This window comes from Pipistrellus kuhlii, unplaced genomic scaffold (genome assembly GCF_014108245.1).
Source record: "Pipistrellus kuhlii isolate mPipKuh1 unplaced genomic scaffold, mPipKuh1.p scaffold_m20_p_32, whole genome shotgun sequence".
Classification (NCBI taxonomy): Eukaryota; Metazoa; Chordata; class Mammalia; order Chiroptera; family Vespertilionidae; genus Pipistrellus; species Pipistrellus kuhlii.
In genome coordinates this window covers 6,377,434-6,394,694 of record NW_023425532.1, presented here as the reverse complement: position 1 = coordinate 6,394,694, position 17,261 = coordinate 6,377,434, and positions in this window count along the sequence as shown.

The window sequence follows — 17,261 nt, the reverse complement described above, 5'->3', positions numbered from 1 at the left end:
AATAGTATTTAAACAAGATCCAGAATTTCATAACTCAGAGTCTCCCAAAATATGCAGGATAAAATCTAATATTACTCAGCATACAGAGAACCAGGAAAAAAACCCTCAATTCACATGGGAAAAGACAATGAACAAACACCAATGCCTAGATGACACATGTTGAAATATCAAAAACTTTAAAGCAACTATTATTAAAATGTTCCAAGAAGTAAAGGAGAACACTAATTTCTATCAAAGTATAATTGACTTATAATATTATATTCAATACTTATGTACATTATGAAGTGATCACCATAATAAATCTAGTTATGTTCTGTCACCATGCAAAGTTATTACTGTATTACATTCCCTTTGCTGTTTGCTACTTCCCTATGAATTATTACTTTATAACTATAATAAGTTTGTAATCCTTAATCCCCTTCACCTATTTTGCCCATCCCCACACCCATGCACCCACATCCTCTGGCAACTACTAGCTTGTTCTCTCTATCTAGAGTTTATTTCTCCTTTTCCTTGTCACTCATTTTGTTGTTAGATTCCACATATAAGTGAAATTATACAATATTTGTCTTTCTCTGTCTGATTTATTTCACTTAGCATAATACCCTGCAGGTCCATCCATGCTGTTGCAAATGGCAAGATTTCATTTTTTTTTTTCATTGCTGAGTAATAATCCATTGTGTTGTGTGTGTCTACATATATACATAGTACATCTTCTTTACCCATTCATTTATGCATGAACACTGACTGAGGTTGCTTCCATATCCTAGCTATTGTAAATAATGCTACAATAAACATAGGGTGCATATGTCTTTTCAAATTCATTTTCTTCAGATTAATACAACCAGAAGTAGAATTGCTGGATCATATGGTAGTTCTAATTTTAATTTCTTAAGGAACATACATGTTGTTTTCCACAGTAGCTATACCAGTTTACATTCTTACCAAGAGTGCATGAGGGTTCTTTTTTCTCCATTTCCTCAGCAACACATAATTTTTTGTCTTTTTAAAAATAGTCATTCTGAGTGGTGTGAGATGATCTCTTATTATGGTTTTGAGTGTGTGTGCGTGTGTGTGTGTGTGTGTGTGTGTGTATCCTGATGCATGAATTCTTGCATGGGTGGGGTATGGACAGCCTGGCTAGGGGGAGGAGACATGAGCAGTTGGCCGGCCTGCCAGCCTGCTGGTTGAACTCCTGGTTGAGGGGACAATTTGCATGTTAGGCTTTTATTATATAGGATATACACTGAGTGGCCAGATTATTATGCATTCAGAGATCATCATAACCTGGCCACTCAGTGTATAACTAGCATCATTTGCCTTGAGTCTCATTTGTCAATTAAGAAAGTTAACCATGTGCATCATAAATAAGGAGTAGTATTCTGAAACCCTTCTTTATTAAAATAGTTCTTTAAAAGGACAACTTTTTACCCATTTTAGTTTTTTTTAATTTTGGAAAGCTACAGAGCCTTTCTGATTTCAGTTTTTATTATATAATGGAGATACTAACAACTATGTGAAATGGTTGTTGTAAATATTAAAGATGTGATACCTTTTGAGATGTGCTTAGCTTAGTGCCTGGAGTAAACTGGGTATTCAATGAACATAATTTGCTACAGAAATTTAGAGTAAGGAGATACTATGTCAGCATTAAAGTTTCAAAGAAGGCTTTTTGGGTAATATGTAATGATCTTGGCCTTGAGAGGAAGCTGAGATTTGATGGACAGTGAAAAATAATAAAGGCCTCTTGGATACTGGTAATAAGATGGCATTAAGCTACTTTTTGAAGTTTCAACTAGTCAAAGGTAAGATAAATTAATAAAGAACATTTGATAAGGGGGAGAGATATTAATCTGGAACAAAGCCTTAAGGAAACAAGTCTTACTCATAGTGGGTGTGAGACTTGACTTCAGGTTAGCCCATGACCACATGGTGAAATAGGCAAAATATTCCTTTAGTGCTTTAGTAATATGACTTTGCTGTCATTTCTTCCCTTTAATTTTTAATTCCCTTTAAATTTCTTCCAGATATGCACAGCTCCACGGTTCTCTGCACCCTCATAAACCGTCCACAGGTCTTTTAAAAAACTGCTTAATTGGAATCTAAAGAATTCTCAGGACTGTAAGGTAAAAGGGAGATTCCAGCATGGGAAAAGCAAGAGAGAGGAAGGAAGAGAGAACAAGAGAGAAACATCAATAATTCGAGAGAAACATTGATCTGCAACCTCCTGCATGCCCCCACTGAGGATCAAGCCTGCAACCCAGGCATGTGCCCTGACTTCGAATAGAATTGAATCGTGACCTCCTGGTTCATAGGTTGACACTCAACCACTGAGCCACACTGTCCTGGCAGAAGTATAGGAAAGCAGTTGAATCACCTTGCTCAACTCTCCTATTAATTCTAATAGTATGGAAGGAGACAAAATGGTGGAAGAATAGATAGGCAGATTCTGAGCCTTGTCCCGAAGCAGAAAGAGAGAGCAGCAGAAGGACGTGCTGTGAGTGTTTATTAGCAATCCAAGAGACAGCCGAACACCAGAAGAAACTGAGGGGCCACTGATCAGGGTGCCCCTGACAGGGAAGCACCCACAGTGGGGCTAGGTCCCTTCCCGGAGCTACCTACAGGCTTGGACAGGGAAATCTCACCATCCTGAAGGGAAAATTGGATCATGTCAGAGGCCTGAATATCCAGGGTTGCATTGACCACCAAGCAGCTGTGACCCTCAGAATGCTGATCCCAGGTGGCACGAACACTTGAACTCAAAAGGTCAGACTTCATGGGGAGAGGGTGAGTGAGTGCTCTCGGGAAGACAAAAGTCTGCATGCGCCAGGCTCACAGAAACTGGAAAACAGGGGCAGTGATAATAAGTAGAAGCCCCTGGCTGTTGGGCGGGTGCCACCCATGAAAGTAGGGGCTCCTAATAGGGGAGATATCTAAAGAGCAACACATTTGGATCTGACTCAGAGGGATATCAGAGAATTACAAGGGATTACAGTTGGCTCGGACTTGCCCCCTCCCCCCTTCCATAGATCAGTGCCGCAGAGGGGGGTGGGGGGGGAGCTAGAGAGGCTTTAGAGCCTGGGAAGTCAACTTAGAAACACTGCCACCCAGAGGCTAAATCACAAATTGACCCTAGTATAATAAAATCAAAGCAAGACCTGCTTAAAAATCAGGACCGGATTACAACACTGAGGAGCAGTGAACTGCAGGGAATTGCAATACTGTCCGGACTGGGAAACAGGCATGCCAAACAGAACAATAGAGGGAGTGAATGACTTTCATTATTGCAAATTTTATTTAAATTTTTAAAATTTTATTTTTTAAAATTTTTAAATTTTTGTTGTTGTTGTTTTTTCATTATTTGCAACGTTTACTCAAGAAACTATTTTTTTCTTTTTTCCTCACTTGATTTTACCTTTTAAATTATTACATTGTATATGTAATCAACATTATTACTAGTACTATTTTACCTTTTTATCTTATTTTCTTTTGTTTTTAATTATTATTATTATTATTATTATTATTATTATTATTATTTCAGGATTACTGTTCTACAGTCTATATTTATCTTTCCTTCTCCAATGCTTTATTCTATCTCAACCCTACCTTTATGCCATCACTCTCTTCCTAACCTTTTCCTTTGGTACCCTGTTTATCTTAACCCTTTCCTGCTCTAGATTTTCCCTATTTTTCTGTTTACTCCCTCCTAAAATTCCAACCTCCTTGTGTATATTTAATTTCCAACCCCCTGCTCCAAGCCCATTCATACCTCCCTCGTCGCTGTCCTAAAAAATAAATAAATAAATAAAAAATAAAAAAAAGATTTTCTCTCTATCCCTTTGTAGTTGTATGTTGAATATTAACTATATTGAAGTTTTATGCTTTTTTTTTTTTGTAAGATTGGTTTGCCTATTCTTTTTGTTTGATTGTACGTTTTTGTTAGCTGGGTTCTAGTCAGTCACCTTTATTGGAGGTTATTAATATCACAAACACATTTCTATTCAGTGCCTTGTGTGTTGTACCTGGTTGTGTTGTATTTTGTGACTTTAAATCAAAGCAGGAGAGAGAGAACATAACCAGACATCCTAAAAAGAGAGATCATGGGGAGACAGAGAAACAGCTGGCATATGAAAGAAAAGCAGACATCACCAGAAAAGGAAATAAACGAGTTAGAGGCAAGCAACCTACCAGAGCAAGAATTCAGAGAAATGATCATAAGATGGATAAAAATAATGAAAGAGAAATTTGAGAATATGGGTAAAAACCAAGAGGAAATGAAGAAAAACCAAGAGAAAATGAAGATGAACCAAGATGAAATGAAGATGAACCAAGAAGAAATAAAAAATGACATCATTACTATGAAGAACTCAATAGAAAGCATCAAGAGCAGACTAGAAGAAGCAGAGGACCGCATCAGTGAGCTAGAAGATAAGATGGAAAAAAATACCCAATTAGAGCAGCTTCTGGAAAAAAAAAATTAAAAAGCAGGACAGCCTAAGGGAACTTTGGGATAATACAAAACAAAACAATATTAGAATAATAGGGGTTCCAGAAGGAAAGGAAACTGAGGAAGACATGGAAAACATATTTCAAGAAATAATGACACAAAACTTTTCTGAGATAGAGAAGAAAAAAACCACGTAAATCCAAGATGCTTGCCAAGTCCCAAGCAAAATGAACCCGAAAAGACTGACGCCAAGGCACATTATAATTAAACTAGCAAACACCAACGACAAAGTAAGAATCTGAAAAGCAGGCAGAGAGAGACAGAAAGTTACATATAAAGGAACCCCCATCAGACTAGCAACTGATTTCTAGACAGAAACTCATCAGGACAGAAGGGAATGGGATGAAATATACAAAGTCATGCAAAGGAAGGGTCTGAATCCAAGAATACTGTATCCAGCAAGGCTATCAATCAAAATTGAAGGTGAAATCAGGAGCTTCACAGACAAAAACAGACTAAGGGAATTTATCACCAGCAAACAAGCAATGCAAGAAATGCTAAAGGGTATACTGTAAAAATAAAGAAATAGGAAGTGAAGAAGGAACACAGGGGTATAGAATAAAAGTGGCATTAAATGAGTACCTATCAATAACTTTAAATGTAAATGGATTAAATGCTCCAATCAAAAGACATAGGGTAACAGATTGGATAAGAAAACAACACCCATACATCTGTTGTCTACAAGAAACCCACTTCAGAAAAAAAGATGCACACAGACTGAGGGTGAAGGGATGGAAAAAGGTTTTCCAGGTGATTGGAAATGAAAAAAAAGCTGGGATAGCAATACTAATATCTGACAAATTAGATCTCAGAGGGAAGGACCTAACAAGAGATAATGAAGGCCACTTCATAATATTAAAGGGAGCAATTAAACAAGAAGAAATAACCCTGGTAAATATATATGCACCCAATATGGGAGCACCCAAATACATTAAAAAAATTGGTGGAGGACATTAAGGGAGAGATTAATAGCAATACAATCATAGTAGGAGATTTTAATGCCCCACTGTCACCTTTGGACAAATCATCTAAACAAAAAATCAGCAAAGAAATATCAATACTAAATAACTCACTAGACCAGATGGAATTAATCGACATCATCAGAACATTTCACTCCAAAGCGACAGAATATACATTCTTCTCAAGTGCACATAGGTCATTTTCAAAGATAGACCACATGTTGGGACACAGGCAAAGTCTCTTCAAATTTAAGAATAGAGATCATATCAAGCATCTTCTCAGATCACAGTGGCATAATACTGGAAATTAACTACAATAAAAAGAATCCAAAGAAATCAAACACATGGAGACTAAACAGCATGCTATTAAACAATGACTGTGTTACCAGAGAAATCAAGGAAGAAATTAAAAACATCCTGGAAACAAATGACAATGAACACACAACAATCCAAAATCTATGAGACACAGCAAAGGTAGTTTTGAGAGGGAAGTTCATATCCCTACAAGCCTATTGCAAAAAACAAGAAAAAATGGTAACAAATTATCTAACTCCGCAACTCAAAGAGTTAGAAAAAGAGCAACAAGAAAATCCCAGTGTAAGCAGAAGGAAGGAAATAATAAAAATCAGAGCAAAGATAAATGACATAGAGACCAAAGAAACAATACATAAGATCAAAAAACCAAGAGCTGGTACTTTGAAAGGATAAACAAGATTGATGAACCTCTAGCCAGGCTAACCAAGAAACAAAGAGAGAGGACTCAAATAAACAAAATCAAAACGTAAGAGGTGATATAACAACAGACCCCGCCAAAACACAAAGGATTGTTATAAAATACTACAAACAACTCTATTCCAACAAACTGAGCAACCTGGAGGAAATGGACATATTCCCAGAAAAATACAACCTTCCAAAACTTAATCAGGAATAATCTAAAAATCTCAATAGACCAGTGACTTGGGAAGAAATTGAAACAGTCATCAAAAAGCTTCTAGCAAACAAAAGCCCAGGGCCAGATGGCTTCACAGGAGAGTTTTACCAAACATTCAAGGAAGAACTAAAACCTATGCTCCTCAGACTATTCCAAAAAATCCAAGAGGAAGGAACACTTCCAAATTCCTTCTATGAAGCCAGCATCACCCTAATACCAAAACCAGATAAAGACAACTCAATGAAAGAGAATTACAGGCCAATATCCCTTATGAACATAGATGCCAAAATCTGCAACAAAATTCTAGCAAATCAGCTCCAGCAGCACATCAGAAAGATCACACACCATGACCAAGTAGGATTTATTCTGGGAATGCAAGGATGGTACAACATCCACAAATCAATAAACGTGATACATCACATAAACAAATTGAAAGATAAAAATCATATAATCATATCAGCTGAGACCAGTTTGGCTCAGTGGATAGAGCGTCGGATTGCTGACTGAAAGGTCCCGGGTTTGATTCCAGTCAAGGGCATGTACCTTGGTGGTGGGGTGTGCAAGAGGCAACTGATCAATGATTCTCTTTCATTGATGTTTCTGACTCTCTATCCCTCTCTCTTCCTCTCTGTAAAAAATCAATAAAATATAAAAAAAATCATATAGTCATATCAATTGATGCAGAAAAAGCATTTGATAAAATCCAACACCCTTTCCTGATAAAAACTCTCAACAAGGTGGGAGTACAAGGATCATACCTCAACATAATACATGCTATATATGATAAACCCACAGCCAACATCATACTCAATGGTCAAAAACTAAAACCATTCCCTCTAAGAACAGGAACAAGACAGGGATGCCCACTCTCACCACTCCTGTTTGACATAGTACTGGAAGTACTAGCCATTGCAATTAGACAAGAAGAGAAAATAAAAGGCATCCAAATTGGAAAAGAAAAAGTAAAGTTATCCTTATTTGCAGATGACATGATGTTGTACATAAAAAACCCAAAAGACTCCATCAAAAAATGAATTGACTTATCGATAATAAATGAATTTGGCAATGTAGCAGGATACAAAATTAATGCCAAGAAATCTATGGCATTTCTATATACCAACAGTGAACTTGAAGAAACAGAGACTAAAAAAGCAATTCCATTTACCATCACACCAAAAAAATTAAGATACCTAGGAATAAATTTAACTAAGGAAGTAAAGGACCTATATGCAGAAAACTACATGACACTGAAAAAAGAGATAGAGGAAGATGTAAAGAGATGGAAGAACATACCATGTTCATGGATTGGTAGAATCAACATCATCAAAATGTCTATACTTCCTAAAGCAATCTATAGGTTCAATGGAGTCCCCATTAAAATACCAATGGCATATTTCACTGACTTAGAAAGAACTCTCCAAAAATTCATTTGGAACAATAAAAGACGTTGAATAGCCACAGCAATCCTGAGAAAGAAGAGTAAAGTAGGAGGGATCTTAATACCTGATTTCAAGCTGTATTACAAAGCCACTGTTCTCAAAACAGCTTGGTACTGGCACAAGAACAGACATATAGATCAATGGAATAGAATTGAGAACCCAGATATCAACCCAAATCACTATGCTCAATTAATATTTGACAAAGGAGGCACGAATATACAATGGAGTCAAGACAGTCTCTTTAATAAATGGTGTTGGGAAAATTGGACAGATACATGCAAAAGAATGAAACTAGATCACCAACTTACACCATACACAAAAATAAACTCAAAATGGATACAGGACTTAAACATAAGACGGGAAACCATAAAAATACTAGAAGCATCCACACGCAGCAAAATCTCAGACATATGCCAAAAGAACTTCTTTACTGATACTTCCCCTAAGGGCAATGGAAGCTAAAGAGAAAATAAACAAATGGGACTACATCAAAATAAAAAGCTTTTTTACAGCAAAAGAAACCATCAACAAAACAAGAAGAAAGCCCACTGTATGGGAGAACATATTTGCAACTGTTATCACTGATAAAGGTTTAATCTCCAACATCTACAGACAGCTTATACAACTTAATAAAAGGAAAATGAATGATCCAATTTAATAATGGGCAATGGACCTAAATAGAATCTTCTCAAAAGAAGACATAAGGAAGGCTAGAGGCACATGAAAACATGCTCAAAGTCACTAATTATTGGAGAGATGCAAATCAAAACAACAATCTGGTACCATCTCACACCTGTCAGTATAGCCAATATCAACAAATCAACAAATGACAAGTGTTGGTGAGGTTGCGGAGAAAAAGGAACCTTCATGCACTGCTGGTGGGAATGCAGACTGGTGCAACCACTGTGGAGAACAGTATGGAGTTTCCTCAAAAAACTGAAAATGGAACTACCATTTGACCTAGTGATCCCACTCCTAGGATTATATTTCAAGAAGCTAGAAACACCAATCAGAAAGGATATATGCAACCCCTATGTTCATAGCAGCACAATCTACAGGCACGTAGGAAACAGCCTACATACCCATCAGCAGATGATTGGATCAAATAATTATGGTATATCTACACAATGGAATACTATGCTGCCATAAAAAAGAAGGAACTCTCATCATGTGCAGCAACTTGGATGGAATTGGAGAACATCATGCTGAGTGAAATAAGCCAGTCTATGAAAGAGAAACACCACATGACCTCACTCATTTATGGATAATAAAGAACATTATAAACTGATGAACCAAAAGATAGATATAGAGACCGTAAAGCAACAAGCAGACTGTCACATTACAGTGGGGAGGGGAGGGAGATCTGGGGTAGATAAGAGATCAACTGAAGGACTTGTATACATGTATATAAGTACAACCAATGGACACAAAACTCTGGGGAGGGAGGGTATGTATGGGAGAGGGGTCAACGGTAAACTATGTACACAGATAATAATTTAATTTAAAAAATTAACAAAAAAATAAATAAATTTCTTCCAAAGACTCCATTATATTACTTATGCTAAACTATCATCTGTTTGAGAATAAAGTGGGCTAAAAAATCAAATTCATATTAGAGTTTTTGAGCTGATGGTTCACCTCTTCAAGGTCATCAGAATTTTAAGAGAATCTTGGATTGCCTTATTATTAATCAAGAAGAAGGCTTTCCTGTGAGGAATTTTGAGCACCTCTGAATAGGGAAGATATTGTATTTTCCATTATAGAGATTACCCATTCCAATCATACCACAAAGATAACTTTCCTCCATTTATGGGTAATAAGAATGCTAATTAATAGACCATGGCATGCACAGTCTAGACATAATCATGCTTTAATGTCAACATTCTAAATCAGGCTCTAGAAGAATTTGTCTGAATTACCCCTATGTGAGTTGAATAATAGAGAGAATCACTGCAGGGGTTTTTGGCTGAAGCAGCCCTAAACACCCCCTCTCCCCACCCCCACCCCCCCACGGAAACATGTGAGAAAAGTCAAAACCCAAAGCAACAGTATTAAATCCAAAGGGCCATATGCATGACTACCAAGTATTTTGCAAGCTTTTGGAGTAAGGGGAGATGGAATTCATAATGGGAACTGGTTGGGAACAATTGTTAATTCTGAGGGGTTATAATGACCAGTGGCTGCCAGTTGTGACTGTCTATCAAATTAGTTCAAAAGGTTAAAAGCAGAGGTGAGCATAAAGGATGCAGCAATGGACTTGTGATACTTTGGGGAAATTTTGAATAAATATCAGAGAATAATTGGCAGCTATTAAAATACAGAAGCTATTGGAATACCTAAGTTATGAAGCTATTAAAATACAGAAATTATGGCAGGTACTTCCAGAGTATCTTCGCTATTTAAAGAATCATTAGACATTCATTTTTAAGATAGGATTTAAGAAAAATAATGAGATATAACTTATGGTAGTGCTGAGCTATGAGCTAAATGACCCAGAAGAAGTCTCTCCAAACTCAGGAGATTCTGTTTATACATTAGAATCCATCTGCTGCAATGGGAATTAAATCCAATAAGCATTCTCCTTGGAAAAACATTGCTTTATATTAGCAATGGTCTGTTTGCTATTCTCTTTCTTTTCATCCCTTCCAAATTAAAAATAGACTCAGACCTATTTCAAAAGTAATTTTCTTGATATTAACCCCTAAAAACAGGATTCATACCTAACTTCCCAAGAATGGCAAATAGGCTTTAACTTGGTAGTGGTTTCTGAACTTTGTGTTGAAAAATATTGTGAAGCTGTATTCAGAAAGCTGTGTCTGATTAGCAATGCCTGCTTTGTGAAGGAAGGAGGAATTAGAGCATACTTACCATGTGTTTGCTACTCCTGCTGTATAACAACAGAAGGAGTAGTTATCATTAGCTTTAATTAATAACTTTAAAAATTAATGATAATTTTAATATCTTGAGGCAATATGATCTCACAGGTATCAATGAAATTTGGCGCATGGTATAATATAATAGATTCCTTCAAAGAATATGGAAATAAGGGGCTAGTTATTGTTCAAAAGAAAAATATCCAGTAGAAGAGGAAGACATAATATTGGTACACTAATAATAGATAAACTCTTTTGCAAATCCACTAGCTTAAGGTTAGAACCCTCAGGAAAACATTTAGCTATTATTTCAAGGAGAAAGGAAATAGGAATAAAATTGTTGTGGTCATATACCATGCTGCCTGGCCTAATGTAGACAGAAATAATATTCTCCTAATATTGAGTACAAAACTGATTCTATAGGCATAGAGTTGAACTCTAATTGTCATCCATTTCCAGAGCTATCTTGTTAAACCCCAAAGTTAGGTTGCCTAAATCTTAGCTAGAACTTTGACACCTTGCAATGCTTAATAACTTTGATTTCTTTTGATAGTCAAACCTACTCAACTGCTTAATGGCATTCAGAGGACAGAAGGGTCTTGCTGGTATTAGCACTTTGGTTTCCTGAAGGACTCTCAATGAAACCACCACATCCCTGCTCTACCATCTAAAGTTGTGGAGATATGCCATGTGGTTCTGTTGACTTTGGTAATGTGAAAGACCCCAGGACAGGGCATACATTTCCCTAGCCTCCCTTATGCTTTATCTGAGATGAGTCAAAGGGGTGTGGGTATGTGGTAGATGGGGATGAGTTAAGGCAGGGGGATATAAGGGGATATTGTCTGACATATTGGGCTCAAAGATTTATCAATTGAATACAATACTTGAATGAGTAAGTGAATTTTTGGGAACTACCTTAAATAGTGGGAGGAAAGTGCCTGTTGTCCTGGGGAAAACAGATAAAGCAAGCCAGAAAACTAGAAGTAGGTCATAAGTGCTTTCTTACCCTGCTATCCCCAATCCTCCTCCTAAGGCAGGAAAACTGGGATAGCTTTGCATAGGAGGTTTGTCATCGGTGGGAGAATCACAACACAGGAAGGTTAACCTTTAAATTAGCAGGAGGAAGTTTATACAGTCCTAATGAAATTTGGCAACGCTTAATCTGGGAGTTCTCTAGCATGCCCAGTAAAAAATAAAGGGCATGCAGAATATCATTAAAGTATACAGTTTGTTCTAACTTTTAATTGGGGCTTGGACAAAAAGACTTTTTCTCTTTAACAAAACAATTGCGTGTTGGGAAATAAATATCTAGTTTAGATAAATATCTAAACTCTGGATCCTTTAACACATAATTGGAGGAAACAATTGTGCTTAGTTTTAATTACCAGAAATGAATTTGAAATTGTTTCTGAGTAAAAACTTTGATTTTGTTTTCAATTTAATCTTCTCTGAATTATTTATTCTGGATTGTAAGCTATGCTGCTACTGTGACTTTTAAATAAAAAGAGTTTGGTGGTGTCTGACCATACAAGTAAATTAGTCCTACAAAGGCTGTATAAAATTGGCTAAGTTCAGGCTTTATTTAAAAAATAAGCATGATGGGACTTTTGGTCTTACTAGCCATATCTTATTTATTGACCTAGGGTCAAATATCACAGGTGTTATCACTTAAGAAATGTGCAACTTTTATATATGACTATTATACTTTATAAATATATTTTTAATAAATAAGCACCTTTGCAGAGGATATACAGACTTGGGAATGAGTGGTGTTTAGAATCCTGTAGCAGAACAACTCTGCCTTAGCAAATGGCAATTTTGATTTACAATTACTACTTGGAAAATGCTTCTGTCTTTTATTTTTCATCAACTTCAATTACTTATAAGCAAGATATTATTAATTATGAGATTAAATAAGTAACTTAATCTCACTGATATCATTCTAATTGAAATAACTATCTACTTGAAGTTATGTAGACTTATGACATTCTCATCTACAACTTACCCATTATCATGGTTTGCTGTCTTTTGAGAAAACAAACTTCATATCACAGAGGCAGCATATTTTTAACTTAATACACTTCTATATAACTTGATACATTGTTTAATTCAATCTATGATTGGCACAGGTACAGAAACATTGAACTCATTCTGTGCTATTGGACCCAGAATGAAACTGAGTTTTCTCAGGAATTCAAAAAACTAAGACTTTACAAAATGTGTGTTTTCATGTTTAATTAGGAAAATATGAAATTATGTTATTTGGAATTGATAACGAATTTTTATAGAATTCTGAATACCTGGATATTGCGCCCTGGTCAGGTATCTCAGTTGGTTAGAACATTGTCCTGATAAACCAAGGTTGTGGTTTTGATCCTGGGTCAGGGCACATATAAGAAGCAACCAATGAATGCAAAAATGAGTGGAACAACAAATCAATGTTCTCTCTTTTCTTCTCCTCCTCTCTTCCCCTCCCCTCCCCTCTCTTCTCTCTCTCATTAAAAACAAAACAAAACAAACAAAAACACCACAGAATATCTGTATATTCCACAAGTCCCATATATGTGCTGGGAAATTAAAGCCCTCTGGGAGCAGCTCTCATGCACTGATGGATGGGAATTGGTGAATAAGGACTCCAGCTCTCAAGCCTTTCAGTTAAGATAACTGCACCAAAGGTCAGCAAGTTTTCTTCAGATTCCACAGTGGTATCTTGCTGGAAAATTCACCCCTTATCACTTTCCTTATCTTCCCTGTCTTGCTCCCCCATTCACCTAATAGTGTTTCTCAGAATCACCTCCCAAATAAATTACTTGCATTTGGATATTTTTTGAGGTCTGCTTTTTTGGGGTAGCAAAACTAAGACACTCACTTTGTCTGATTAATAACTGAATTGAATATTCATTGCTTTGGTATCATCAGGACTCCCAGAGAGATCCTGGAAATCTTAAGGGTAAAGTCAATAAAAGGCTCTTTTCCTTATATTCTCAGATTGAGAATGCAGTGGGTTAAATATATAATCTTTACCATTTTAGTCTTCTTACTTCCACCCAAGTAAAACCAAGAGTATTAATACCTGTAATGAGCCCAAGATAGCCATTTCATCTTGGATCAATTGCTCTCAAAACCTCATACTGGGCTTATTAGCAGTGAGGACATCAAAGTGCTTCACAGCAGCAAGTGTTGGTGAGTTAGAGTCAGCCAAGGCATGTAACAGTCCACAGGGATCCTGGGCCCAGTGGGTGTGATAACTATGCAGCAATCTCTGTCTCCATGGGGATTTATGAAATGGATTTTCTTCCCAAAACTCCCTGAAAAGAACCAAATGACTAGATTAATTCTTGCTTAGGAACAGCAGTTGAGTAGAGAGGGCATTAATTTTTTGGTCCCATTGCACTCATTTTATGCAGTAATTTCTTTCTTTGAAAATTGGAAAAAAAAAGCTTTCCTCAGCATGTTCATTGCTGTTCCAGATGGCTGTACCCTCTCAACCTGGCAGGTGCATGTCTGTTGGCAGTGAGGCTGTTAACTTACTAAGTACAGCATTTTCAGCTCTTCCAACACAAATGAAGCAATGTAGATTCTTTTATTAATGACAGGCTTCTTTAATAAAAGGATAGGGTGACATGTGAACTATAAAGAAATTATAAAGTCATATTCTGCTCTAAAGTGTTAGGGATTTGTGTGTTGTCTTAAAATTGATTAACATAGATCAATTTCCTCTAGTCCTACTTGGTATACAACATACAACAAAATTAGAATTTGAAACTTAAAAGGAAAAGAGATGATATTCTAAAACTAGCTTTGTGGTGTTTCTAAGTTCTCACAAAATCCTTCAAAAATGCCATAGGATATATGTCAGGAGGATGTTTCAGCAGCTACTATGTAGTAAGATTATTTGAATTATTATTTAGAAAGATGACAGAAAGACAAAAAAAAAAAAGGTTCATATAGTACTTCAGATGATACCGTGTGATTATGGAATACAGGGCAACAAGAGTGACTGCCAACCACCCTGGAATACTACTAGCAGAGATAAGATACCATGCTCTTTTTTTGGGGGAAAAAAAAAGTCATTTTGAATATATTGGTAAAAAGGGAAGTTATAGGAGGTATCATGGCTCACCCAAACCAAACATGGATCTAGATGTCCTGAAAAATTAACAATTGAAAATAGAATATTGTCTAACTATAAAAGAAGTATATGTTTTATAGAATATTTACTAAATGCAAAAAAGATAAAGAATAAAAAAACAGATCATAAGGTAATAATTACCACTATTTATATGTGTATCTCCAAAATTGACATCATACTACATTTACTATTTATAAATTAATTTTTAACTTAAAAACATAGTGTGGGAATTTCCCTGCATTAAAGAGTTATACTTCAACATTAATTTGATGGCTATATAGAATTCCATTCTAAGGACATAGCATTTGTAACAGTACCTAGTCAGGCAAATGAAAACCAAACTATGCGAGAAACCAAAATGGCGGCATAAACACCTAAACTGCTGCCTCGCACAACAATTTCAAAACCAAAACGAAAAGACAAAATGGACATAATCCAGAACCACAGGAAAGCTGGCTGAGTGGAAATTCTACAACTAGAAGGAAAGAGAAAAGCTCACTGAGACTCACAGGAGGCGTGGAAGGCAGAGGTACATGGCAACTGAGTACACAGCTGCAACTTCAAGCTCCCAACTGCTCTGAACTTCAGTTTCAGGTGAGACTCTGGGGATCCAGATTCATCAGGGGAGAAACTGGACTGTCTGGTATTGGGTGGAACTTGAGGGTGGCTTTCTCTCAGAGGTGCTTGCAGTGATTATTGTGGGACACTGAGCCCCGGGGGCCTCTTAGGGCAGGGCTGATGGGAAGCCATTGCTGTTTGCTTTGCTCTGAGACTCTGCCCTACCAGGCTGTGCACAGAGGCTTTTGCATATGAATGGCCTGGTCCCTTGAATTCTAAACTTACCTAACAAACTGCAGCTGATACAGACAGACCAAGAACATCTAAAAGAAGGCCCAAAGCCCCATAGCAGCTTGCATTGCTTCGCACCTGGACCTCATCTGGACATCTCCAAAACCCAAACAAAGAAGAGGAATTTGCAGATCTCTCCATAGCTCCTGATGGGTGTCCTCAGGCAGAGGCTAAATTAGCACCTCCTTGGAGATCCAAGAGCCAGTGTACCCAGGAGTCAGAGTGGTACCATCCAGATTACAACTCCTCAGATTCATGAGGGACACCCTCAGGGGGAAGACTCAGTGAGCACCAAAGCTCCACTGAAGCAAGTCCTGTCCCGTAAGGGTGTCTCCAGCACAGAAGTTCAACCACTGTAGATACAGCTGATCCTCAGAACCAATTGGCCTGGAGGTCAATTCCTCCCAGTGATACCAACAACAATCAAGGCTTAACTACAACAAGACTGTGCACATAGCCCACAAAAGGGTGCACCAAGAGTGTCCACCTCAGGTAATTGGGGAGGGTGAGCCACTGGGCCCTATAGGACACCTAGCACACAAAGCCACTCTATCAACATAGGGAAGCAGCCAAAATGTGGAGACAAAGAAACAGATCACAAATGAAAGAAATGGAGGAAAGCAAATGACTAGATATAGAGTTCAAAACCATGGTTATAAGTTTTTTCAATAATTTTCTAGAAAAGGCCAAAAATTTAGTGAGACCCTGGAGAATATGAAAAGGGACCAACTAGAAATTAAGCATACACTGACTGAAATAAAAAAATAATATACAGAGATGCAACAGCAGACTAGAGGATCATAAGAATCAAGTCAAAGATCTGAAATACAAAGAAGCAAAAAACACCCAACTGGAAAAACAAAAATAAAAAAGGAATCCAAAAATATCAACATTGTGTAAGGGACAACTTCAAGCATACCAACATCTGAATTATTGGGGTGCCAGAAGAAGAGAGAAAGAGCAAGAGACTGAAAATCTATTTGAAGAAATAATGACTGAAATCTTCCCCCTACAAATCCAGGAAGCACAGAGCACCCCAAACAAAAGGAATCCAAAGAGTACCACACCAAGACACATCATAATTAAAATGTCAAGAGCAAAAGGCAAAGAGAGAATATTACAAGCAGCAAGAGAAAAACAGTTAGTTACCTACAAGGGAGCACCCATAAGACTGTCAGTTTATTTCTCAACAGAAACTATGCAGGCCAGAAGGGAGTGGCAAGAAATATTCAAAGTGATGAACAGCAAGAACCTACAACCAAGACTACTCTACCCAGCAAAGCTATCATTCAGAATTGAAGGTCAGATAAAGAGCTTCACAGATAAGAAAAAACTAAAGAAGTTCATCACTGCCAAACCAGTATTATATGAAATGCTGAAGGGTATTCTTTAAGAAGAGGAAGAAGAAGAAAAAGGTAAAGATAAAAATTATGAACAACAAATACATATCTACCAACAAGTGAATCTAAAAATCAAGTGAATTAAAAATCTGAGGAACAGAATAAACTGGTGAATATAAAAGAATCAGGGACATAGAAAGGGAGCAGACTGACAATCCTCTGGGGGAAGAG